Raw genomic sequence first — 27,092 nt, forward strand, 5'->3', positions numbered from 1 at the left:
ATTAATTTTATACTCTGAAGAAATTTTGATATTGATAGAAGGGATAAATAGTCTAAGAATTGGCAGAAGTTTTTAACAACTTTGCCTGCTAAACAAACATAACCTCCTTCCAACTTCATTAGTGGAGGTAATAAATGAATGTGTAGATGGCAACCGAACACAATGTATGCTATTGAATACTCGCCACCAGCCTTCAACATAATCTTCGTTGTTAATAAATAATCTTGTTTTCCCTTAATGTACTGAACATAACTACTCTTATTATTGTTATTTATCAGGCAATTTATCAAAAACAATCTTTCCTTGGCCTTTTAAAGTACTGGTATCGTATAACTGAGTTATATTCAACCACCCTAGGGAGTTATTGGGTCCTCTGACTGGCTAGACAGTACTACATTGGACCCTTCTCTCTAGTTACGGCCCATTTTCCGTTTGCTTACACATATACCGAATAGTCTGAAATATTCTAACATATTCTCCTCTGTACTGACAACGCTGAGATTACCAAACAATTTTTCCTCGCTCAAGGGCTTAATTACTGTACTGTAATTGTTCAGTGGACTCTTTAGCTATGGTAAGCAGCTCTTGTAGGAGAAGGACACTCCAAAATCAAATCATTGTTCTCTAGTCTTGGGTAGTGCCATGGTCTGTAAAATGGTCTTCAACTGTCTTGAGGTAGAGTTCTCTTGCTTAAGGGTACACTAGGCAAACTGTTCTATTTCATTTGTCTTTCTCTTGTTTTTTTTAAACTTTTTATAGTTTATATATGAAAAAATTATTGTAATACCGTTCTTTAATACTTCATTTTAATTTTTAATTACTTCTCTCTTCTATTTTCCCTGTTGGAGCCCTTGGTCTTATAGCATCCTGCTTTTTCAATTAGGGTTGTAGCTTAGCAAGTAATAATATTAATAACAATAAGGGGCTTATGCCATTTGTCTGAAGAAAAAACACTGTGATCTAACAGTTATATTAAAAGATCATGAATATCCCATTGAGGGTGGATTAATTCTGGTAGTGATTCGCACCGGTATCCACAACTGAAACACATACGGAATTTTGGGTGAAATTTTGAAAAGTTCACCTGTGGAATCTTGACCGAAAATTCTGAAAAGTTCACCTATGGACAGACAATGGACCAGTTACCCACTATCTAGTGACATACCGGTCCTAGAGGCAGATGTAGAGGACTGCATATACTAAGCTTGGAATACCAAATCAAAGCAGAGAGAGAGAGAGAGAGAGAGAGAGAGAAATATATATATATATATATATATATATATATATATATATATATGTACTGTGTATATATATATATATATGTATATTTACAAACTGAGATAATTTACTGATATAAAATGACATGGAAAGGCCATAAACAGACAGGAGTAGAGAAGAAGGACATGTCTGAGGCCTTTTCTCTGCAGAGGAATGGTAACGGCTGATGATTCATGGTAATTTCTAGAAATATAATTTGGAAAATTTGAAATATGATTATTAGAATGTAAGGCAAGATGTTCAAAGCAGATAGGTAGATTTTTATTGTAATTATTTACTTAAGAAATCGCGAATAAAGCTTAATCCGCTGTACACTTTAAAAAAAAAAAATTGCCGTATAATACGGTAAAAATTCTGGAATAAATGTTGCCAGGCATTTACCGTTTTAAAAACGGATATACTGACGTCAAGGAGTGATATTACGGTCACCCACTTATAAAAGATATTAACAAAGTCGGGTATATATATATATATATATATATATATATATATGTATATATATATATATACTTTATATATATATATATATATATATATATATGGTATTTATATATATATATATATATATATATATATATATATATATATATATATATGTGTGTGTGTTTGTATATATATACATTTATTTATGTTTATATATATGTGTTATATATATATATATATATATATATATATATATATATATATATATATATATATATATATATCATCAGCCGTTACTAGTCCTCTGCAGAGAAAAGGCCTCAGACATGTCCTTCTACTCTACTCCTGTCTGTTTATGGTCTTTCCATGCAACTTTATATCAGTAAATTATCTCAGTTCGTCAATATATATATATATATATATATATATATATATATATATATATATATATATATATATACATACATATATATATATATATATACATATATATATGTATACATATATATACAAATGTATGCAATATATACTGTGGTTGTATGTATATTCTCTCTCTCTCTCTCTCTCTCTCTCTCTCTCTCTCTCTCTCTCTCTCTCTCTCTCTCTCTCTCGGCTTTGATTTGGTATTCCAAGCTTAGCATATGCAGCCCTCTACATCTGCCTCTAGGACCAGTATGTCACCAAAAAATAGATATTACGGTTGGCAAGTTACACAACCTCCCGAATTCTAAACTCACCTGTTTGCTTTTACATAAATCGGTTACACTTGAATATTACCCAAGCTCTGAGAAATTATATAACTCCCAGATGGCAATATATAAAAACAATGAATACTCAAAGGTCTCTTATGTACTCTCAAAACCAACTGGGTAATTATTATCAAGAATTATTCAACACAATCTCTTACTTCGATTTTTAAACAGGGATACGACAGAGCTCTGTGAGAAATACTAGTGATAAAAATAATACACACTTTAAAAAATCAAATATATTCTATGAAAATTGCAACACTTTGAAAGATTTACACCAAAAATAAATCACTCAACATTTTATATCTGAACACAACTTAGACTAAGACAAGAAAATAATGCTTATGAAAATTATACAATCACTTGTTTCACTGGAAATTAATTTACAAAAATATCTAATTTTGATAATTGATGACAATAGCTAACCTTTACCACTCTGATGATTAAACCCTTATTGAAATTTACATAAAAGTAACTGATAAACTTACGTATTTTGGATCACACGAGGTAATCGAACAGTTAAGCCTAAATAAATACACCTCACTTCCCTCATCCAAATCTTACAGGGCCAGTTATAAAAATTTATATAATACCAGCACGTATAATTACATAATGAACTTGAAATCACCATCAAAGTTTCATTAACGTTTGAACACACTACATACGATATATGCTGGGTAAAATCTTATTCACTTTGGAGAGGATACACACTCGGGGCACTTGAGAGATAGAGAGGAACTTTGGCTCATGCAAAGGGATAGGCTGGATCTCTTCTGCTGCTCTGCATTTCTGGAGCATATATATATATATATATATATATATATATATATATATATATATATATATATATATATATATATATATATATATATATATATATATATATATATATATATATATATATATATATATATATATATTGACTTAATTATTTTAGATCCTTCTTAAATAGATTATTCCCGTGGCTCGGGGGCAGGGTCTAGTGACGCCAAAGTTGCCACCCATATCTATCGATCAAGAGATCTAAAATCGCCTGCAAGGCAACTCTCTCTCAGCTAGCTCCACCCCACCTCCGTCTTCGGAACAATAAAAATAAAAAGATAATACAAACTCTGGGGTTTTCAAGAACATTCTAAACACATGGAAATATAACACTTGCATAATCTCTCACAAAACATGACGTAATACCTCGTATAAACATAAGAAAATTACATAAGCCCTTGTTCATACCTTGTATGGTTCATGCAACACACTTATTCGAGATTGCAAAAGACTTTGTAACAAAATACGTGATATGAAAAGTTAATTCTTAAGAAATAACGTAAATTTTCATATACTGAATTGAATGAAAAATACAACTACATGAACAACGAAAGTCTTATGCAATTTACATACAATTACTTAAACATACATGAGACGAGCTCACTTTATGATCTGGCTATACACCTCCTGATACACAAATGATATACATGAATAAAATATTTACTCTACACTAGACTAACTCGGTAAGAATATATATATCTTAAAAAACTTGTTAATTTTACCATGTAGCATATACAAACAAAATCTGATATATATATATATATATATATATATATATATATATATATATATATATATATATATATATATATATATATATATATATATATATATATACAAATATATATATATGTATATATATATACATATATATATATATATATATATATATATATGTATATATATATATATATATATATATATATATATATATATATGGATAAATATTAATACATCGTGTTCAAATAGAAATAAATTTCTACCTCATACTTGGGAACGAACGCTGGCCCCTTCTAATGAAAGGCCAGGTCGAAACCAACCATGCCACGAGAGGCCATAAAAGAAGTTGGAACCTAACGGCTAATCAGCTGTTCAGGATTTACCTGGCGAGACATCAGTCTCTTACCAGCGAGTTTTACCCGACTTCCCGGCCCGCCACGTGACACAATTGATAGTAATTCATTCAAATTACCTCTAAAGAGTTAATATGGATAAATATCAACACAACATCGTGTTCAAATAGCAATAAATTTCTACCTCTCGTGGCATGGTTGGTATCGACCTGGCCTTTCATTAGAAGGGGCCAGCGTTCGATCCCAAGTATGAGGTAGAAATTTATTTCTATTTGAACACGATGTTGTGTTGATATTTATCCATATTAACTCATTAGGGGTAATTTGAATGAATTACTATCAATTGTGTCACGTGGTGGGCCGGGAAGTCTGGTAGAACTCTCTGGTAAGAGACTGATGTCTCGCCAGGTAAATCCTGAACAGCTGATTAGCCGTTAGGTTCTGATTTTTTTATGGCCTCTCGTGGCATGGTTGGTTTCGACCTGGCCTTTCATTAGAAGGGGCCAGCGTTCGATCCCAAGTATGAAGTAGAAATTTATATATATATATATATATATATATATATATATATATATATATATATATATATATATATATATATATATATATATATATATATATATATATATATATATACATTATATATATATAATCTTGTTCATTTTATCATGTAACATATGCAAACAAAATCTGTGAATATTTCAGAGCAATGTAGCTATTGTAAACTGTAGCAATAGACAGTAGGCAAGACAGAACACATTGTCATACTGATGGGATTCTCTGTCTCTGACTGCAGACGCACACGCATTGTTTAATTCGTTGACTCAGCAAAGTGTGGCATCGGCTGTAACACCACTGGGGAGGTTCACAAGAACGCTGACAGTACTAAATTATCTTCTGCAAGTTCTGCAACACTTAATTTCACTTATATACAAATGTACGCACATCGGATGCCAAAAATTTTCCCCCAAGAAACAAGTCTTTTCTCGTTCAAGAACTACATTTGCAAAGCAGGATAACCGTTTGAATCAAACCTACTCCTGATTAAGCTATTATCAAAAGATACCGATGTCATTTTCATAAAATGTCCTCCAGTTATATTTCATTCCTGTAGAGGCATAGGTCTACTGCTTTTCGGCGTCTTGAAGCAGGGCGGAAATTAGCAAAGGAATTATGACAGATCCAAGCAATAGACAAAAAGAAGAGTAGCAATGCAATGGTTGCAAAGAGATCCCCATCAGAGCCTGCAAATGCAACATGAGCACGAAATTCATCAGTTTGGTCTTGACAGTGATGTTCTTCACATCGGAAATGATTCCTCCTGGGTTTGGACGACGAGTTCTTTCGTATGTTTGAATACTCTGATTGTGATATTGCGTTAAAAGTGATTTGTTATTACTGTGGTGGATAGAGAATGACATTGCATAAATTAATATAATCATTGAACGATATTTTAAGCCTACTGGCTAACTTGAATTATCTGGAGAAACAAAATATACATGATTCTTTGTCTACAATACAAAATCTTACGAACATTTTAAATTATTTCATTTTTTACCATTACGAGTATGGCTTGCTTATATATAGTACGCATAAACGGCTCGTTAGTTTGTAATAATTCTATTTCAAAAGTCGACAAGAAAGTTTTTGGAAGATTTTTTTTTACTGTAGAAATACTAATGAAGATCCATACGCACATACATGTTCATTTAAAACATGTTTTCTTTTTGTTTATCTGCGTCTCAGAATGGAATACGATTTGTATTTCATAATAACTCGGAAGGTACTGTCATCTAATACAGAGTTTTTGGGTAAACAGGCCAAGACGAGAACAGTAATGTTCTCGAATTAAAATTTTGGTTTAGATCGTAACAGATAACAAAATCGTCCAGTAAAGAGAGAGAGAGAGAGAGAGAGAGAGAGAGAGAGAGAGAGAGAGAGAGAGAGAGAGAGATTCTGTATAAATGCTTATACAAAAATACAAATTTAAAGGATGATTATATAATTTTTCTTATTCTTAACTATTAAGAAGAGATTAAAACATTAAAATGCAATATTTTTGTCCATACTTATTTTCTTTTAATGGAGAAAATCAAGAAATCTCTCCTGCGGTGCGGTGCGCTCTGACAACGAGCATGCAAAAATGCACAATCATTGGGGCTCTCTTCCCACGCAAAAATACCTGCAGAATCAAATTCCTGACACTAACAGATTTGCATACAGCTCTCATTTACATCATTCTTTTGTTGCTGTTGACATTTGAAGCTCTCTTTTCTGTATTTTGTAATCTGTAAAACATGCAACATAAACAAAGAATTGTTGTCCTCACAGTAAGTGAGAAAAGATCAGTTTCATTTGTACCATTTTTCTTGGCGTGGCTGACAAGGCCTTTATTCTCTTAAGAGAAAGAGAAATAGAAAAACATATCGAACTTATCCTCAGAAAACAAAAGAAAGAATATTTCGTATCACGAGTCTTTGATGGTGCGCAGCTCTGGGGAAACATCCTAAAACTAGAATGAGCACTCGGTAGTCACACCTTCCCTAACGCCACATAACGGAATATGCAATTAAATTATGCACATTTTGGCACTAGTTTCATGCAAATCGGAAAAAAATGACCACAATATAGCAAAAAGACGTTTTTGATATTTTTTTTTTCTTTACCTTGACCTTGAGCATTGATCCAATTATTCCAAATATTTAATCGAATTGTTCTTGGATCATGACCAATCACAAGCACACAGACAGACATACAAAATACACGCCTATGAAAACATAACCTTCGCAACAACGAATTTGGCGGAGGTCACGGATGAGATACTTGGCGGAGGTAATAAACTCTACTGTAGTACCTCTGGCAAGTTCGCAGTTTGGTTCCCATGGTGATCTATCATTAGTCTTCTTAACTTTGCCATTTTCGAGTCCATATTAATCAACCGTTTCAATTGTATTTGATTGTCTGTGGATTATGGGATCGTACAAGATCTCAATTCCAATAGTATTCCAGTATTCTTAGAACTTAGCTGGGGATAAGTGCTGTACTCGAAGGTAGCTTTGACATCCATGGTACTTCAGATAATTCTTTGACATAAGTATTTAATTCTCTCTCTCTCTCTCTCTCTCTCTCTCTCTCTCTCTCTCTCTCTCTCTCTCTCTCTCTCTCTCTCTCTCGGCGGTATAGCGAAAGTGTTTTACCAGTTTAATGGTGAACGCTTAATTTAATCTTTTAATTTCAATTATAAGTATAATTCAAAAAGAAAACACCAAGAAACGCAGTAGCATTTCTAATTGCTCAAAATGATAAATGCTCCAGATGAATCGGTTTTGTAGCACTTCATAGATCGTATCAACGCTCCCAAGCTCAACATCAACAACAAAGCAATTGAGATCCATCAATTTCCCAGCAACTTTCTCGCCAATGCCTGAACCAAGATCTTCTTTTCCTCAGAGCTGTTGGAACTTTTTAACGTCATCTCTCTAATGTCGAGTCTTTCCACCTTTGTTCGGCTGCCCAGCACCGGAAATCATATTGTTCCCAACAGTTTCTTCTTATAAGAAAAAGTCCACAGCCAAAAATAGGTCAACGAGTTGCTCTCGGTTATTACTAAAAATAAACTCTTATGAAAACCCCAGCTGCACACTACAGTTGTCCTCCTTAAAGAACTGTATTCAGCACAGCTCATTTACATGACTCTTAACAACTCATTAACGACTCGCAGCAATTCGCATGAATTATTCAGCAAAACGAGTTTAAACTACGTTCGGCGACCCTCTCAAAATTCTAATCAAAATAAAATTATTTTTCTCAAAGTAACTTGCCAAATGGGCGAACAGTAACTTACTCAAATCCTTTATCAAAACACGTTCAGATTACTTGCAACAGCTAACTGCATTTACTCGGACACAGTTCGTTTAAATGACTCAAACACTTTGTCCAAATGATGCGCAACATGACGCGAAAAGTATTCTGAGGACATTACTGCACAATAGAACAAAATCTCGTTAATATAAAATCTATTTAACTTCGGCACTGCATTTACTTTCATATTAATCTCTCTCTCTCTCTCTCTCTCTCTCTCTCTCTCTCTCTCTCTCTCTCTCTCTCTCTCTCTCTCTCTCTCTATATATATATATATATATATATATATATATATATATATATATATATATATATATATATATATATATATATATATGTATATGTATATATATGTATATATATATATATATATATATATATATATATATATATATATATATATATATATATATCTTACAACAGATTTTACACCTTTTACAAAATATTTACAAGGTAAGAACCAATTAACCTATAACGATTCAAACATACAAATAATATTATCATGACCAAAAATTCTACGTCTTCAAAGAGAGAAGACACAATTTACAGAACTGTTTACGTTCAGAATTTCAGGAAGAAGAGCCAAAGCTACAGATGTTTACCTTATCAAGGAAAACTGTGCCAATGTTACATGGGTGGAAGAAAATTGCATATAAGGGCCCCGAAGGAGAAAAAACTCTCTCTCTCTCTCTCTCTCTCTCTCTCTCTCTCTCTCTCTCTCTCTCTCTGTAAAAAAAGTCAATCAATCGGTTCCTTAATCAGCTTTCTTCGAATATTAACTAATATGGGAAATTTTACTTTAAATACTATGACCAATAATTTCTGTAAATTTTTTTTCTCAATTTTTTTTTTTTTTTTTTTTTTAATAAAATGACAAGTGATGGAAGGGAACATTTTCATACAATAGAATTGAGAAGAAACATTATATTTCTGAAGATAATTACTGATTACTGCTTAAATATATACAGTTATGCTATCATCACAAATACATTAATAATCAAGTAAATGCTAAAAATATTTACCTTTGAACATAGATAATCCTAAAACATTACGATTCCCAAAATTATATATAGAAATTTACATGAATCTATACTACAATCTATACTATACTACTTCATGCTTTTTTCTTCAGTTTATAAATAATATCAATTCTTGAAACAATAGACAATCTGCAAAGCGCTCCCTTTATGGCTTCTATCAGCAAAATAAAAATATTCTGCCAGTTGCTAAAGAATAGACTGCCATTCGCAGCCACTCTCACCAACTAGATGACTTTACGAATGGTTACTGCAGGAGGATAACATTAGAATAATCGTACAGATTGAATAATGTTGTCATACAAATCGGGTGACGTCATGCTAAAGTTCAGCTATGGTAAAATCCGAGCTTAATACGTTATTTTTCAATGATGTTTATTTGATGTCATCTTATGGTGTTGGTGTGCGTGTTTTCTTTACATGATGGTGTGGACTAAAAGAAACGAAGAATGAACTGTGCTAACGATTGAAAATAAGACCGCTTCCGTTAAAGTGATAGTTCTGCGGAGTTCATTGCTCGCCCACGAACCCATACTGATGATGTCATGTGTGAATGGATGCTGCCATTGGATGCCGCCCCTCATCTTTAACTCGCTCTGCCCACAAGCATCGTAATTGGCCGACACCTAATGGTCTCTGCTCTGCCGAGACTCGCTTTGCTCGCTATTGAACATTATCTCATTGCTCCTCTGTTCTGGTAAGTGGTACGTACATGGATGTGCTGCGTACGGCAGCCGCGTGCATCAATATTTAAGGTAATATAATTACCTATGATGTGTTTTATGAATAATTTTGTTTATGAATCAGCTGTGACACGGTGGCGGTCATTCACAATGCTGGAGGGCAGATCATGTTAAAGATTAGAGGTTGCACCCAGTCGCTAGTTTGTGCTGTGTTCATGGGATGGATATGCATTTATGAGTGAACTGCATTGCTGGTAGGATATTATTGCAGACTTCCTTTCATAACCAAATACATTTAAAGTCATAATATTTAACTACTATTGTAATAAGCTTCACGATGCACTCTCAAATTGAATTAGCCAAGCTTTAGATATGACTCGCTCTTTCTCTCTCTCTCTCTCTCTCTCTCTCTCTCTCTCTCTCTCTCTCTCTCTCTCTCTCTCTCTCTCTCTCTCTCTCTCTCTCTCTGTTTTACTTAAACGCACGCACAGCCAACTCTTAACATATTAAACTGACACAGATGTATTACAGATGTACGGCGGAGTTTTTAGTCTCTTATTTGATACTGAGTGAATTTACGTTCGGATAGACCGTGATCTTTAATTTTTACTAACAGTTCACTTAACCTTTTTAATTTTTTTTTTTTTTTTACCTGTGATCATATTCCATATTGCACCATTTCATTTTCAATTTCCAAGTAAGAAACATCATACTCTATCTCTACATAAGTGTTAGCACCCGCTCCCGTTTGAAAGAGTGTGAGAATAGTCATACTGTGTGTTCCAATATTCGTAACTATTGCTCGTCAAATCATAAAAAAAAAAAAAAATTCACTTGCAGCTTTCATTTGTTTATCCCAAGGTTATTCTTCAATACTTTGAGTGCAGTTGTATTTACAAGTATTTTTGCATTTCATTCCACTTGCAATAGGTATATGCTCGTACATGATTAAGATAAACACACACACATATATGTATATATATATATATATATATATATATATATATATATATATATATATATATATATATATATATATATATATCCCCTTCTGAGTTGGTATACCTTAACGTGGTGAAAAGGTTTTTGTATCACCTGATCAGCAAAGCTGTACTAATCAGGGCCACCCATAGCGCATAGCCTACTATGTTGATTTGTTGTGAGCGATCGATCAGACAAAGGTTTCCTACCATCACCAATCTGGAGTTGGCTAGTGTGTTAATGATAATGGCAAAACCCCAGACATGACTAATTACATGTCTGAGGCTTTGTCCTGCAGTGGACTAGAAATGGCCGCATTTGTTGTTATTGTTGTATATATAATCACTATATATCTACACACACATACACACACACAAATATATATATATATATATATATATATATATATATATATATATATATATATATATATATATATATATATATATATATATATATATATATATATGTACATATATATATATGTGCATATATAATTCAGATCTATTTTCTCAAAGGTAGTGTAATCTATTCCATAATAATAGTATCAATAACAGTTAAATGTCGTAATTCTCGGTGACGTTGAAAGGTTATTCCTTTGAACAATCAATGCACGAAAGAATGACTTCTATAGATTGGGACTAAAGCTTCGATTTCTTTCTCTTGATTCTCTTTCCTTTTATTATGCAGTTCAATATTCTAAAGTAAAAATAGCATATACTGTACGTATGTAATACTCAACCTCTATCTAGTTGTTTATATTAAAGGTAAAGGCAAAATTTGATGGCAGAGTTAAGATATATTTTCCCCTCTAGGTCAAAGGACACAGCTTCATTAAGCCGGTCTAATTTAAAGGATTCCCATAAAACAGGGATGAGAGGAAGGCAGTAAATTCTCAGCAACATTGTCTTGGACGTTTATGTCAAGGAACCTCGGGTTGCAGCACGATAAAAGGAATTACAAGATTCTAGTTTAAAAACTAGTGTTCTAAAGACTACAAAAGTTTCCACATATAATTCATGTTGAAACTTTTCTTTTGAGTATAAATTCCCTGATTGCAATTATCAATTGAGATACCTTATAAGTTGTCATCTTTCACTTAAAGTCAGCTCCCACAAGATGGTAGTTAAGGTTACAGGAATTGAATGCACAGTACTTTGTAATTTTATAAATATTTTCAATAACAGCAGATAAGATTTTCCTACAGTTGTACATGCCTCCTAAGCACTGTGCAGTTACACCAGTACATTAACTGGCAGATAGAGAATATTTAATACATGCTCCGTCATGCCATAATCTCTTTCAGTTATTCGTCTCATAGAATTCTGCATGGATGTATAAATCTCTCTTAAACAATCTCTGAGGTTTTCGTTGAAATTACCATCAGCATTTACACATTAAACATCCTCATAATATTTACTATTGTAAATAACAAGTGTAAGTCGTACAAAGTCGTACCATTTGGGCTCTACTTATGAAGCAACGCTCAACAATTTTGTTGTCAGAACCAGTTCACGAGATTCCATGCCACTGTCAGTGATACGGTTTTTATGATAAAAACGCAGCAATAAGGAAATTTATTCAACTGGCAGATGGTGCCATTAAAAAAGATTACCTTCTTAGTCATTTCAATTCTTACAGTATGGTTGGCATGAGGCCAAATTACAGGGTTCATATTTCAAATATCTTAAAATTCGGACACCATTCGTGTAAAGAAAAATCTGAAAACTCAAAAGTGCAGAGAGATATAATGATAAGGTTATCTCTCCGCCGGTGGGTTCTCAGATAAACACACACATATAGTATATATATATATATATATATATATATATATATATATATATATATATATATATATATATATATATATATATATATATATATATACGTGCCAGTACGCACTCGGGTGTTTTCTCTGCTTATTTTGATCCTACCCATAAAGAATAATGACTTCGCAGCTGGGTCAAACTCAATGACAATTATGGAAAATTAAATTAAACGAAAAATAAAAGAGAGATTAATCCAAGTAAATAGATAAATATGTTCAAAAGAAAATAGAGTTATTGTTATTATACGTTCATGCAATGGAAGGGGAAACATAGAAAGCCTATGGCATTATCAAACTATTGCAAATATTGGTCATAAACCAGTGTCAGGTCACAGAACATGTCACCTCTGATGACTCAGTTGACAGAGACGGGGATGCTGAAAGGCCCAACATGCTCTCTTTAAAGAAGCACAGTTTCTTCATCCAGATTTCAGAAATCATTTGTTGGATATGACTGAGTTAGTTCTGTCAATGGTTTAGTTATGCCATCTGGCGTGCAGGGCGAGAAAAAGAACGGCAGTGGCATCATGGAAGTGATTAGTTGTACCATCTTGGACCTTAATTTGAGTCATATGCTTACCATTAATATATACAAATCTGCTGTTTATTCTATGACAAATCATTTAGCGCCAGGAAAGAGTTTTACTTTCAGATGGTTTTGTTATATGATTTAATTGAAGACTGAGATCTGAAAGACAGCTTTAGAACCCGAGAAACATCTTAACGATGGATATCTTGATTTTCTCACAAGATTCCTCTCATCACTTGGAGTAAAGGAAGTCAAGTTTTGTTTTACATAATTATCTCATTCGTGCTGCATAACGCACGGCTTCTGCGTACACCTGCACTGTATTATCTTATCATTACTATTGGCCTCCCTACACTTTTAATATCTACATAAACAATACGGTCGATTACTTTTGAATTATTGTTAATGAGCAAGATAATTATAACCTTCGGTATTATTAAGCAATACAAGAAAATACGTTTATGAGGGGAGAAATACTGATAAAAATGAATTAAGAATAATGACGGAAAAAACCTAAAACACAGTTCAACTTACAACAATTTACGAAACTATTGTTATACAATTATCTACTAAAATTGTTTACGAGCGTTAAAACCAAGTTATATCCTTGTATATTACAATATCATGACGAAAATATAAATAAGTCCGACCCAGAAGTTGACCATACAGCATACCGTAGGATTATAAATCCTCAGCTTATAAGCCTAATGGCCTAAATTCGCTGGCATCACTCCGATAGTTTAGCAAAGACAACGCTGTCCTTTTGCTCTCCTTTCTAATGAGACATGGCATCCCTAACGAGGGGTATTTTGACTAGTAGAGTAGGGGCGCACACACAAGTCCGGCCTGTAACTCCAAGTAGGTCACGTAGTCAGTCTTTCTCCAGTTTAACAAATGGAAAGTTCACTTGGTCCACGAACATGATCACATGGCGCATGCGTCTTCCTTTGTTTACACCGGAGAGAAGAGAGGCGGGTTTTCTATGGAACTATTTTCTATTGTTTTCCGTTTCAAATTTACAGAATTGTAGCATTTGCAACAATTTGTAAAGCTATTTACTCTTTAAATGTTAAATCTAGGAAAGTGTTATATTCCAGAGAAATCTTTAGGAATGCAAAAAACACTTGAAAATAAGGGAGATGTGCCCTCTCACGAAAGTTAGGTATTCCAAAGGCAGAGCTAAATATTGAGGTGGATATGCAGTGCCATATTCCTCAGCCTGTTATGCAATATTGTTTTTAATGTTGCAATGCTTCAATTGTCTGATGGGTGAGAGGTAGACGGGGTGTGTGCGAGAGATGCGGGGAGGGGGGGGGGGTTGAGAAAGGGGGGAAGGAGGCAAGGAAAGTCACTAGCGATCAATACGGGGCTCCAACCACGACGTAGCCACGTGATAGAACAACTTCCCTCCTCCTCCCGCAGGAGATCGAGTCTACCTCTCCCCTTGGTGTCTACATCCAGCCCTTCCCTTCCCACCCACAACCACCCAGTCTATTTAATACTATTTGGAAGTGCTTGCCGTGCCGCCACGCAGGCACGCAACATACGCAGGTTAGCAGCAAGTCTTTTACGTCAAATAATGGATAGAAAGAGATTGTCATGAACGCACTTCCAAAATATTATCTCTCTCTCTCTCTCTCTCTCTCTCTCTCTCTCTCTCTCTCTCTCTCTCTCTCTCTCTCTCTCTCTCTCTCTCTCTACAGCGCAAACTATTTCAACAGCCCATACCTACTTTTTATGGAGATTTAGTTTCCGGTATGATCCCACCAAATTAGGTCAGATCTGCCAATGTTACATTTTAAAGATATTCATGAGAAGCAAAGTGTATTGGACAGGGGCTACATGATGTGGCTGCAGTGTATCGAAATGCAATAGGAAGCAAGGCAGCGGGGAATCTTGAGCACCTCTAATTCTGTCTGTCAGTCTTCGAAATTGTCTTCAGTGAGGATTCTTACAAAGCTTAGATAACAAACATAAACCGGCCAAAACCCATTTTTCATGATAGAAGTTTTTAAAAACTCTCACCTCCATTTATAGCAATATTGATTACTACTTATCAATAGATGGTATATATTCTTTAGTATGAAATTCTTTTCAAAGGAAGAATGTATCGAAATTACTGTCTCCAGAATCTCTAGAAAATTTGGCTAAAACAACTTTCCCCTACCATATTTAGCTAGCGAAATGGTCGCCCTTTTCGTTCACCCACCTTCCTTTTAGTTAAAAAAAAAAAAAAAAATATATATATATATATATATATATATATATATATATATATATATATATATATATATATATATATATATATATATATATATATATATATATATCAGAATCTTACCCAACGAAATTTGCACTCAGGGAGTAGAAGTATTTCAGATACCTGTCATTTTATTAAATGGACGCTCAGCATAAGAGAATGATCAAAAATAAACATCCCTTCCCACGACCATTTAATCAGCAAAAACTTTCATTGTGTCACATTCCACGAATCTGTGAAAATATATTGTCCATCTCTACCGGGAAACTCAAAAAAGTGAAATGTGTTATTTCGGAATTCGTGGATATTTGCCCAAGAAAATCATTGAAATATTCTTATTTCTAGATCGAATTTGAGCCTGAAGTATCTACAAGTATCTTCGAAAAAAAAAAAAAAAAAAAAAAAAAAAAACACGTTAATGAAATATCTTCGCTGTCGAATTGTGAGCTCTAGTAGCAAATACCGTCTAAAATGTGCCTGCCAAATTCTTTATGCAGTTATGTTAAAGTCTCATTAATTATAAATCTTTGAAACAAAAAATATCTATGATTTAGAGCATGTATTAGCCTACGTTTTATTATGCTGGTATCTATATTTCATCAGTATCTCTGAAGGCGTATGAAGTTGCTAGGAAGCTATCGTTAATTTATCATCGATTTCAGACTTATAGGATGAATACAGGATTGCAGCAGTGACTGCAGTTCTGTTTTTCTACGAAACGTCCCAAAACGAAGGAAGCTGTGCTCAAACTGACAGCTCTTATGCTTCCGGGAAGAAAATACTTCTTGGGAATTTATTGAAAGCCAAAGTGTGAGTTTTATTCTAATTAAACTGTTTATTAAAAACATATATAGCGCAGGTGAGACAACGCTATTATATATCTATCTATCTATCTATCTATCTATCTATCTATCTATCTATCTACATATTATCATTGTTAATGTTATTAATATTATCATTACCTGTTAAGCTACAACCCTAGTTGGAAAAGCAGGATGCTATAAGCCCAGGGGCCCTAACAAGGAAAATAGCCCAGTGAGGAAAGGAAACAAGGAAAAATAAAATATTTTAAGAACAGTAACATTAAAATATTTCCTATATAAACTATAAACACTTTAACAAAAGAACAGGAAGAGAAATGAGATAGAATAGAGTGCCCGAGTGTACCCTCATGCAAGAGAACTCCAACCTAAGACAGTGGAAGACTATGGTACATGAGGCCATAGCACCACCCAAGACTAGAGAACAATTGTTTCACTTTGGAGTGTCCTTCTCCTAGAAGAGCTGCTTACTATAGCTAAAGAGTCTTTTCTACCCTTACTAAGAGGAAGGTGGCCACTGAACAATTACTATGCAGTAGTTAACCCCTTGGGTGAAGAAGAATTGTTTGGTGATCTCAGTATTGTCCGGTGTATGAAGACAGAGGAGAATCTGTAAAGAACAGGCCAGACTATTCGGTGTCTGTGTAGGCAAAGGGAAAATTAACTGTATTCAGAGAGAAGGATACAATGTAGTACTGTCTGGCCAGTCAAAGGGCCTTTTAACTCTCTAGCAGTAGTATCTCAACGGGTAGCGGGTGCCATGGCCAATATATATATATATATATATATATATATATATATATATATATATATATATATATATATATATATATATATATATATATATATATATATATGTGTGTGTGTGTGTGTGTGTGTGTGTGTGTGAAGGCTTCGTACTTTTTAGTCGTCTATAATCCTATAATCGAATCCCCGTATCACTTCAAATGCTAAAAGAAATGCTATTTCAAGATTGATTTGGGACGGCCATTGTCCTTAGCGGAATTATTTAGACAGAATTATATTGTTTTCTTTTTTTTTCCTTATTCAAGAATTAATTCTTCCAAATACTAGATGTTTCTTCGTATATTACTACAGTCGCACTATAGCAATATGGTGTACTTTCGTTTCCCCTTAATGTCAAAAATCATTATAGTACTTGACAGCTTCGTTTTCTTTTTATCGTTTTCTTCCTCTTCAACTACTCTAACTCTACAAAGAGTGTTGCTCCTATCTTCCTTATCTTTCTTCTTCTCCATACTTGAATTGACCTTGAATAGCTTCCACGATACTGTAGGAAGACGGGGGAAATTTGGAACATGAGACCGTTGATTGGAAAAAAAGTTTTTATGAACGGTTTACCCCAATAGAACAAAAATAAAAATAGATTATACGACTAAAATCATTTTGGACTGGTACCTCGAATTGAGCCCCTGTGCACTTTGATTGTATTTCCATCCATCCAATTACTTTGGTGTTGCTTTTCAACATCTCCATTTTTCCTTTGAAAGAGCTGGTGCTAGACGAGTATCTAAGCAAGTTGGGTGGAGTTGTGGCTAATAGACTGGGATAGAACGCAATCCAAAAATTTTCAGTTTGAACACTGACCTCAAAGTCCATTTCACTAACAGAAGCGATGGGGGAGGGACCGGTCAGACACGTGTTTTAGTGGTTTCTTTGAAAAATTAGTTGGGTTGACGATTGAATTTCAGTCTACCAGTGGAAGTCACCCACGTACCCAAGGGAACTACAACTTGATTATTATTATTAATATTATTATTATTATTATTATTATTATTATTATTATTATTATTATTATTATTATTATTATTATTATTATTATTATTATTATTATTAAAAAGTGGAAAGAGACAAATTAGGAACTTATTTGCTTTCAGTTATTTTACTCGATTCTCTGGACTTAATCATAACAACAATTTACTGTTATTATCTATCATTCACAAGTATGATGGTACCAAAATTACTTAAAGAAACCTTATAATGGTTTCCATTTATTTGTTCAGGTATCGCATTTTGTAACAAAAATTTCAGATAAACCATCATCAAATAAGCAAAATAGTCCATATCGGCAATGACTACATCGCTTCTAGAAGCCCCGTTATGGAGAATCAATCATTAAAGTCATCTGGGCAGTCAGTAGCCTACACCATAGAACTATAAGATCGAAACCGCTCAAAGAAAGCAGCTTTTAACGGTGAACAGTAGCCGGTTTGAAGAGATGGCCGACAAGACCTTAGTCACGCAGCCATCTGTCCAACACCCTGAAGTTGTTTACGCATATCGTGAAAGGTAAACATTTTCATTCACACCTAAACTTTTACATATTCAAGTTCTTGAAGAAGACGAGGAGTTGCCCAATTTACAATAGGAACTCAAGAACTGGAGGATTATCACAGATGAGAGTCGTCTCGCTTTTTCTAGCGAGATCATATTCGTTGATAATCTTTGTCAGGAAAATATCTGTCTTTACACAGAGTCAAAAATTGATGCAATACAAGACAACTGGAATAGAGTCATTCATCAATGTCGATGACATGATAAAAACTACCAAATGTAATAATGCAATGAAATGATTTATGATTAAAGAACAGCAATTCATAAAAGAACTTCCCCTAAGATTTGGAAGCGATCTACCTTTTAGTTTCCACCACACGCTCATCAGAAGAGCAACAATGAATAAAAACAACTCAGGGGAACCAACGGTAACGTCAACTGCGAACAGATAGGAAGAACGGCAATGCTGCAAAGTAACACCTTTCATGAAAAATCGGGTTTAAGAAGACTTATTCCTTCTAATGACTAATTCTTCTAAACAGAAAGCTTCAACATTGTATATCTTCACCAGTGATTCTACTTCCCTGATATTGTTATATATTTCATTTAATGTAGAACACCGTTCATTGGATCGGATGTGACCAACTTTGGCCGGTTCTAGCAAAACTCATAATCCCTGCAACTAATTAACTGGATATCAATTTAGTTAACAATAAGTGTTATTCCGATTGATACCAGCAGAATTCTATAATGGACGAGATCACATTGCTTGCCTTTACAAAAGTGTTTCAGATCTTGAGGAGTTTTTCCATAGGCAATGAAATCTAGATCACATCGTCTCAACTGATTAAAAAACAAAGGCGTATTAACTACTGCCATTCTTTGACTTCACGGACTCATCTAATTACGACGAAAACGACGAAACAGGAGAAAGTAAGAATTAATATGGGAACCGAAACTGATTAATCGTCAAAACTTTAATCGTCAAAACTTCCATCTCTTATATTCAAATGTTGTAAATAATTCAGGCATGGATAATATATTTGGCCAATATTTCTTTCCTTTCAGCATTTTTTGAAGAGAACAAATCGTGTTTTATTCGAATTTTGGCAGGGATGAATTCTGTGTCTGGACTTCCAAAGAAATGGTCACAATATCCCAATATTAGGCCTATTTGTGGTTCCAAGGATCCTATGCCTAATACAAAATCGCTTCTGTCGAAATATCGTATCAAACCAGTTTCATTCATTTTTAACTAAGGAAAATTTTGGTATTGTATCGCAGTCTTTATAACAAATAACATTTCATGATTATATTTTTACAACCCAGTAGTTGTAGCTTTCATGAAATGTAGGACAGACTAAGATGGACGTTGCGATAGACAAGTTTACAGAGGATCTTCCGGAAGTCACAAATAAAGTGACAAATCACTTACAGGTTGTTACAACTACAATATTACATTTACATTGTGCTCATCTCTTAACGTCGGGATGTCGACGTATCTAATTAATTAGGAATAGTTCGTCAACGTTTACAATCTACAAAATTTGGAACTGTCTATTTATGAATAAAAAAAAAAAAAAAAAGAAACCTTACACATTGGTTATCTGAAGTAGAAGGGTTAATCTTTGTGGCCACCAACAAAAATGGGGAAACATTTGTCAGACTTCAGTTCTCTTATATGAGTTCGATAAGTGGGTCCATTCAAGGCTTCTTTCTCTGCAAAGTACAAATAATCATCTCCAAGTCCATATCTTCTCCCCCTAACACTAATTAGGCAAATATACATAAACATGTGTACACACTCAGAAATCTATTCTGCCAATTACGTATCAACAATTTATATTTCTACACACACATCTGTCTCTCTATCTTTCTCTCGCTTACACACATAAACAAATACATTCCACATAATTTACATAAAGGATTTAATGTTTGTAATTCCCTAATCAGCTTCCATCAAATAGTCTGCTTCTATTAAAGATATGATTCTTCCTACAGTTTACATAGGATAAGTGCGACCCCTTCATAAATGGAACGGATACGGAAACGAGACAGGACAGTGGAAATGGAATTGATAGCAACAAAGATAACTTGGATAAAAGCTATGCAAAATATAAGTCATTCTCTGAGCTGAAGATAGCTAGTTTGAATGTTAATGGACTACACAGTAAAGCCAAATTTGGTATACTTGAGATATTTATACAAGATTTTGATTTTATTTGTTTATCTGAAACTAAATGCCATTATATCGACGATGACTTGTTTCCTGGGTACTCGCATTTTATTAAGAAAAAAAATGATATTACACTTCCGTATGGAGGTATACATGGAATCTGTATGTTAATTAGAAGAGATGGGGAAAATAGTGTAACATTGATCGAAGACACAGTGTCTGATTCCTTATTATGTGTAAGATTTCAATGTAGGGAAACACAGAATGATATTATTATTTGTGCTTTGTATATTCCACACGAGGGATCACCTTATTGTTCATCTAATATCTTTGATGTTATTGCTGATGATCTTATGAACTTGATTGTAAAATATGAGTTACCAATTATATTAGCTGGTGATTTTAACTCAAGAACAGGCTTACTTAATGACTTTATAGATGACGACCCTTTACAAAATATCGATTTAAATGATTTTATTGATGAATGTCTGTTTAGCTCCAAAAGGGAATTAGAAACTCTTGGTCTTAGCACAGATCGCTATAACAGTGATGTTATTACTAATAACCATGGTCGTAACTTAATTGAACTGTGTAAAATGCTTGACGTTAAGGTAGTTAACGGGAGGTTTGGGGGGGACAGTGGCGTGGGGGATTTCACTTGTTTCACAGCTAATGGTAAAAGTTGTATTGATTATTTTATTGTTTCTCCTAAACTTATGAGTAGTATTACGGATTTTAATGTTGAGCAATATGACAGGTGTCTGTCCGATACTCACTCGGCCCTCTCTATGGTATTACGGTTGGAAGAGACTTGTAATATGAGACCACCGGAAATACAGGAGGAGGAAAATTTAGATTTAGATAGTAAGGAAACCTATGATATGAATAATTCTGAATATGAAGAACTTAAAACAAAATGGACAAATGACATAAAAAATGAGTATATGGAAGCATTCAGTACTAGAGATATTAACTTATTAGACCAGAAATTAGATTCACTGAACCCTTTGAATGTAACCCAGAATATTATGGATGATATTGTAAAAGATTTAGGAAAATTATATATTGACCCTGCTAAACACATTGGAATTTGTAAAAAAGTTTATCAAAATAAGTCTAAAACTGGGGATTGCAAAAAGGTTAGCAAACCATGGTTTGACAAAGACTGTTCTAGTAAAAGAACTGAATATATGAAAGTAAAAAACAGGCTTAAGAAAATCAAAACAAATGAAGCTAGAAACGAACTGAAAGCTAGAGCTAAAAAATATAAGAGAATAATTAATAAAGCTAAGAAATCTTTCAGAAAAAAATTTCATAGAAATGTTAGAAATCTGAGAAAAAGTAGTAGTAAGGATTATTGGGATTTGTTAAAGAATACTGATAAGAGTGAGCTGATTTGTAAAATTGCACTTAAAACATTTCGAGATTATTTTGCTAAACTCAGTCGAGGTAATGTTGAACCTGATGATAGTGAACACCCTGATAATTTCGACCCAAGCATTATTAATCAGTTAGTAAACGAAGAATTAAATAGAGTTTTTACAGTAGATGAGATACAAATTCAAATAAGAAAACTTAAGAGTAGAAAAGCATGTGGTATTGATAATATCATAAATGAGTTCCTTAAAAATTGCCCTCATGATATGCTAAATGTTATATGCAAAATTTTTAACATTGTGTTGATCTCCTCAGTTGTTCCATATTATTGGTGTATAGGGATAATAAAACCCATATTTAAGAAAAAAGGATCCCCTAACGACCCAGATAACTACAGGGGTATCACACTACTGAGCTGTGTAGCGAAGCTTTTTACCGCTTGTGTCAATAAAAGGTTGACTGATTATATTGACAGCACTGGTCAACTTGGTGAGGAGCAGGCTGGTTTCAGGGAGGGATATAGTACTCTAGATCATATTTTTGTATTGCATTCACTTGTTAATTTCTATCTCCATCGAAAAAAGAGAATATACTGTTTGTTCGTTGATTACAGAAAAGCATTCGATTTGGTTGACAGGTCGTCCTTGTGGGGAAAAGTAATCTCACATGGCATTAATGGTAATGTTATGGCTGTCATATATAATATGTATAATAATGCAAAATCATGTGTAAAGCAGAATCACAAAATTTCTAACTTTTTCGAATGTAACATAGGTGTAAGACAAGGTGAGAATCTTTCCCCATTACTTTTTGCCATCTACCTAAATGATTTCGAGTCTTTTCTTAGCGGGGGTTATAATGGGATGGATATGTGTTCAAGGGAAATAAATGAAAAATTAAGTAGTATTGATATAGAAATGTTTTTGCGTATTTATGTTTTACTTTATGCTGATGATACTATTGTAATGGCTGAATCCCCAAAGGAATTACAAAACGCCTTAAACAAAGTAAAAGAATATTGTGATACTTGGAAACTTCAAATTAATGTTTCAAAAACTAAAGTAGTTGTATTTTCTAGAGGAAAAGTTAGAAATGTCCCGAATTTTAAATATGGTGAGGAGAGCATCGAAATTGTAGATGATTATATTTACCTTGGTACTACGTTCAATTATAATGGTAAAATGGATAAAGCTATTAAGAAACAAGTCATTCAAGCACGTAGAGCACTATTTAGTATGTTAATTAAATGTAAAAAACTTGAATTACCCATTGATATCAACTGTGATCTATTCGATGCTCTAGTTGTACCAATTTTGACTTACGGTTGTGAAATATGGGGTTACCACAAACTAGATCATGTTGAAGCATTTCACAAGAAGTTCATGAAAAATCAGCTCTGTGTGAACAAGCGAACAGCAAACTGCATGGTATATGGGGATCTTGGCAGATTCAAAATTGAAATATCTATTTGCAAACGGATGATTGGATTTTGGTTGAGAATTGTAAAATCAAAGGCGTCTAAATTGTCAAATGTTTTTTATCGTTTTCTTAGAATTCTATACGAGTCGAATGAGTATAAGTCTAGTTGGATCCATAAAATTAAAACTATCCTTGATTCATGTGGTATGTCAAATATATGGGAGCATCCAGAAAATTTCAATCACACGTGGATAATAAATAGCCTAGAAATGAAACTCAAAGATATAGAGAGACAACAGTGGTATGCAGAAGTAGAAAGAAATATATTGTGTAGTAATTATAAACTTTTTAAGACAGAATTTGGCCAAGAAAAGTATATTATAAATTTAGATATTCCAGAAAGAATTGCCCTTAGTAAATATAGGTGTGGTACCCACAAACTTCCTGTAGCAACTGAAAGATATTCTAGGCAAGAAAATCCGCACTCTTGCACACTATGCAACGGCATTGAAGTTGGGGATGAATACCATTATGTTTTAGTTTGTCCTGTCATTAGAGAAATAAGAGAGAGATACCTAAAGCCCTACTATTGTAGAAGACCTACCACTTTTAAATTCAGTCTGCTCCTCAATACAAGTAATGCTAGAGAACTGAAAAGACTTGCAAGGTTTGTTAACCTTATAATGTCTTTATTTTAGATTTAATACTTTCTAGGATTTTCATTATTCTGGTATTATTTTTCAATGTATGTACTTTCCTTTGTCAGAATACCTTTTATGCGTTAATTATGTACTTACTGAATATATGTGTACATAAATATAGTTGTAATCTATTGGTCTCTTCTTTTTGTAGTTTTTGTGTAAAATATATATATCTGTGTAATTTTGTAATTCTCATACTCCGGAAGGGGTCGATAGAATAAAATTTGCCTTTGCCTTTGCCTTTGCCTTTGCCTTTGCCTTTGCTATCGAAATTATCATTAAACTATTGTTTTTCCTGCTTATTTCAAAGGACATTCTTCTGTACCTCTAAGTAGTTTGTGCATTAGCTGCTCTTAAATGATCTACAGCAGGAAAACAAAGAATCGTTCTTAAATGAAAACGAGATGTTAGTGCATTTGGTTCAGGACCAAGAGTAACAAAATACTGCTGCAACACACTGAGAAAATTTCACTAATTGTCATGAATGACAGGTTTAACCCCTTCCCCGCCCCTGCGTCCCACCTATTTTCAATTGGAGGTCTGTTGTCTGCACACTCGTTAGATATTTATCCATAAAAATCTACGGACTGCACCCACACCTTTTAATTTACTTGGATGTGCGTTGACAGAAAGCATTTCTTACGGTCTAAAGAGAGAGAGAGAGAGAGAGAGAGAGAGAGAGAGAGAGAGAGAGAGAGAGAGAGAGAGAGAGAGAGACTGGGTGATGACTGTAACTGGAATAGATGCTCTATAATTCCAGATGTGACTCAACTTCGTATAGTGAACCGAACTCGTATCTGCACTGGATTCAGGAGATTTTGCCTCACGAGTCTGACTGACTCGAACTGGAATGGGAAATCAGGAATGGGGCGCATCAGACGGACGCCAAGAATCAACAGGGTCACCGCCAGAGGTCCCGAGCTGAACAAACTCGATACTACGGGAGTTGATAAGAGATACAGTGAAGAATACAGGAGCGGCCATTTCTTTATTTCTTTTCCGTCATATCTTTGTTATTTATTTATTTTCATCTGTTCAAGACTTTATCGGTATTTAGCATTATTGATATAACACACAATACAAAAGCTGAAACAGCGGGAAAATATACGCATGTGACAATCATTGTCCAAACCCCTTCCTTCTAAGATTGATGAAAAAAATCGCAAAATTGACTGCCCTCTTATATACTTATATATTACCAAATAGAATTTGGTTCATAAAACGATTCTACTTTAGGATCTTTGTTATGGATTAGAGGGGAGAGAGAGAGAGAGAGAGAGAGAGAGAGAGAGAGAGAGAGAGAGAGAGAGAGAGAGAGAGAGATTGGACATTCTTTGAAACCATGAATTAATAAACCAAAAATGGGGCAAAAGTATGTTTTTCAATATTTTGGTAATATTTTTTTTTATTTCACCATTTTTTAAAAAATGTAGTTAAGATATCAATTCACCAACAGTTTTAAGATAAGGAAACAAGTTACAAGAAGTCAGATGTGCTATATGAGGAATTATCAGAGCTATTATGAATAATATCCCTGAATAATCTTTGTAATCTCTTGCTGTCACTAGTATCTCATGATAAATAGGCCTGGCCTCGATAATGCCTTTTTTAAATCATAGGATGGATAAAGCAAATTAATTAATTCCTCTGTAATAAATACAGCAAATTTTCAGGGAATATTTAGATATAGTTTTGAAATTAGAAATTTCCGCTGCAAATATTTTGAAATTCAGAGGTCTTTCTATGCATTCGTGTATCTTTTATTTCCGTTTTGTTTTCTGATAGGGTAAAGAAACGAATTCATACCAACTGTTTGGATGTTGTTTGAAGGTGATTGAATGTTGGATACCCAATGTCCCCTTTAATATATGCGGCCATATTTCTCTCTTAAAACAAGGAAATCGTTTCAGCACAGCCTCGCGCAAACCACCAGTATTGAACTTTTATGCAAAATCCACATATTTTGCATTAATATAAAAACATTCGATGAAAACAAAGATCACTGATGGACGGAGGTGATAAGGCGAGCAAGAGAAGCCGCCTTTTTTTAAAGATAAAAACAATGCTATCAACAATCAAACAAAAGCTCATCATATTACTTACCTAATCCTTGAATGATTAGGTATTAGATACCTGAGTTAGGTTCACACCCAGCAATTCAGGGCAGGGGAACTTCAGCTTTTATCTTTATGAAATAAATCACACAAACACCTTTAAGATTTCGAGAAGCTACACCGACACACTCCTTTCACGGGTATCGACCAGCAACTTAGTACTCACGGTGTCGAATCCCACTCTTCCTTTATATAACATGGCGGAGCAAGAGAGATAGTGGGTTGCCAAGAACTGCTAGATTATGCGCGAGTCTCCAGTTCCATGGTGCGAGTGCTCTCTCTCTCTCTCTCTCTCTCTCTCTCTCTCTCTCTCTCTCTCTCTCTCTCTCTCTCTCTCTTTTGAAGAGCTATGACTAATGTACAGGCAGAGAGCACGTGAACACCCATTAATACTCACCTTTAACTGTGAACACAAAACATATATTATTTTTCTACGGAGAAACTACGGTTTTCAAAATAGTTCTGATAAAAGATAAGAATAAAATTGGATGGAATTTATGCATCTGCTTGTATCTGACCAAAAAGAGATAATTTTGTAGTAGTGTTCATGCCCCAGCTCCGACATGTAAGAGGTAAAACCCCTGTAGTTCAAAACGTTACGGACTGGTTGTTAATCTTCATCATTCATCATCACCTTCTACGCCTATTGACGCAAAGGACCTCGG

At 34.0% G+C, this 27,092-nt stretch overlaps 1 protein-coding gene across 1 annotated transcript in view; it reads right to left on the minus strand.

The window, feature by feature from the left end:
* Positions 1 to 26,603, minus strand: part of Drat (Death resistor Adh domain containing target) — a 74,964-nt gene extending 48,361 nt beyond the window's left edge. Inside the window, exon 1 of the mRNA XM_068386048.1 lies at positions 26,417 to 26,603. The gene's annotated coding sequence lies outside the window, so the exon portion shown is untranslated. The remainder of the gene's footprint in view (positions 1 to 26,416) is intronic.
* Positions 26,604 to 27,092: the final 489 nt, after the last annotated feature.

Source organism: Palaemon carinicauda, chromosome 1, assembly GCF_036898095.1.
Source record: "Palaemon carinicauda isolate YSFRI2023 chromosome 1, ASM3689809v2, whole genome shotgun sequence".
In the NCBI taxonomy this organism is placed as follows: domain Eukaryota; kingdom Metazoa; phylum Arthropoda; class Malacostraca; order Decapoda; family Palaemonidae; genus Palaemon; species Palaemon carinicauda.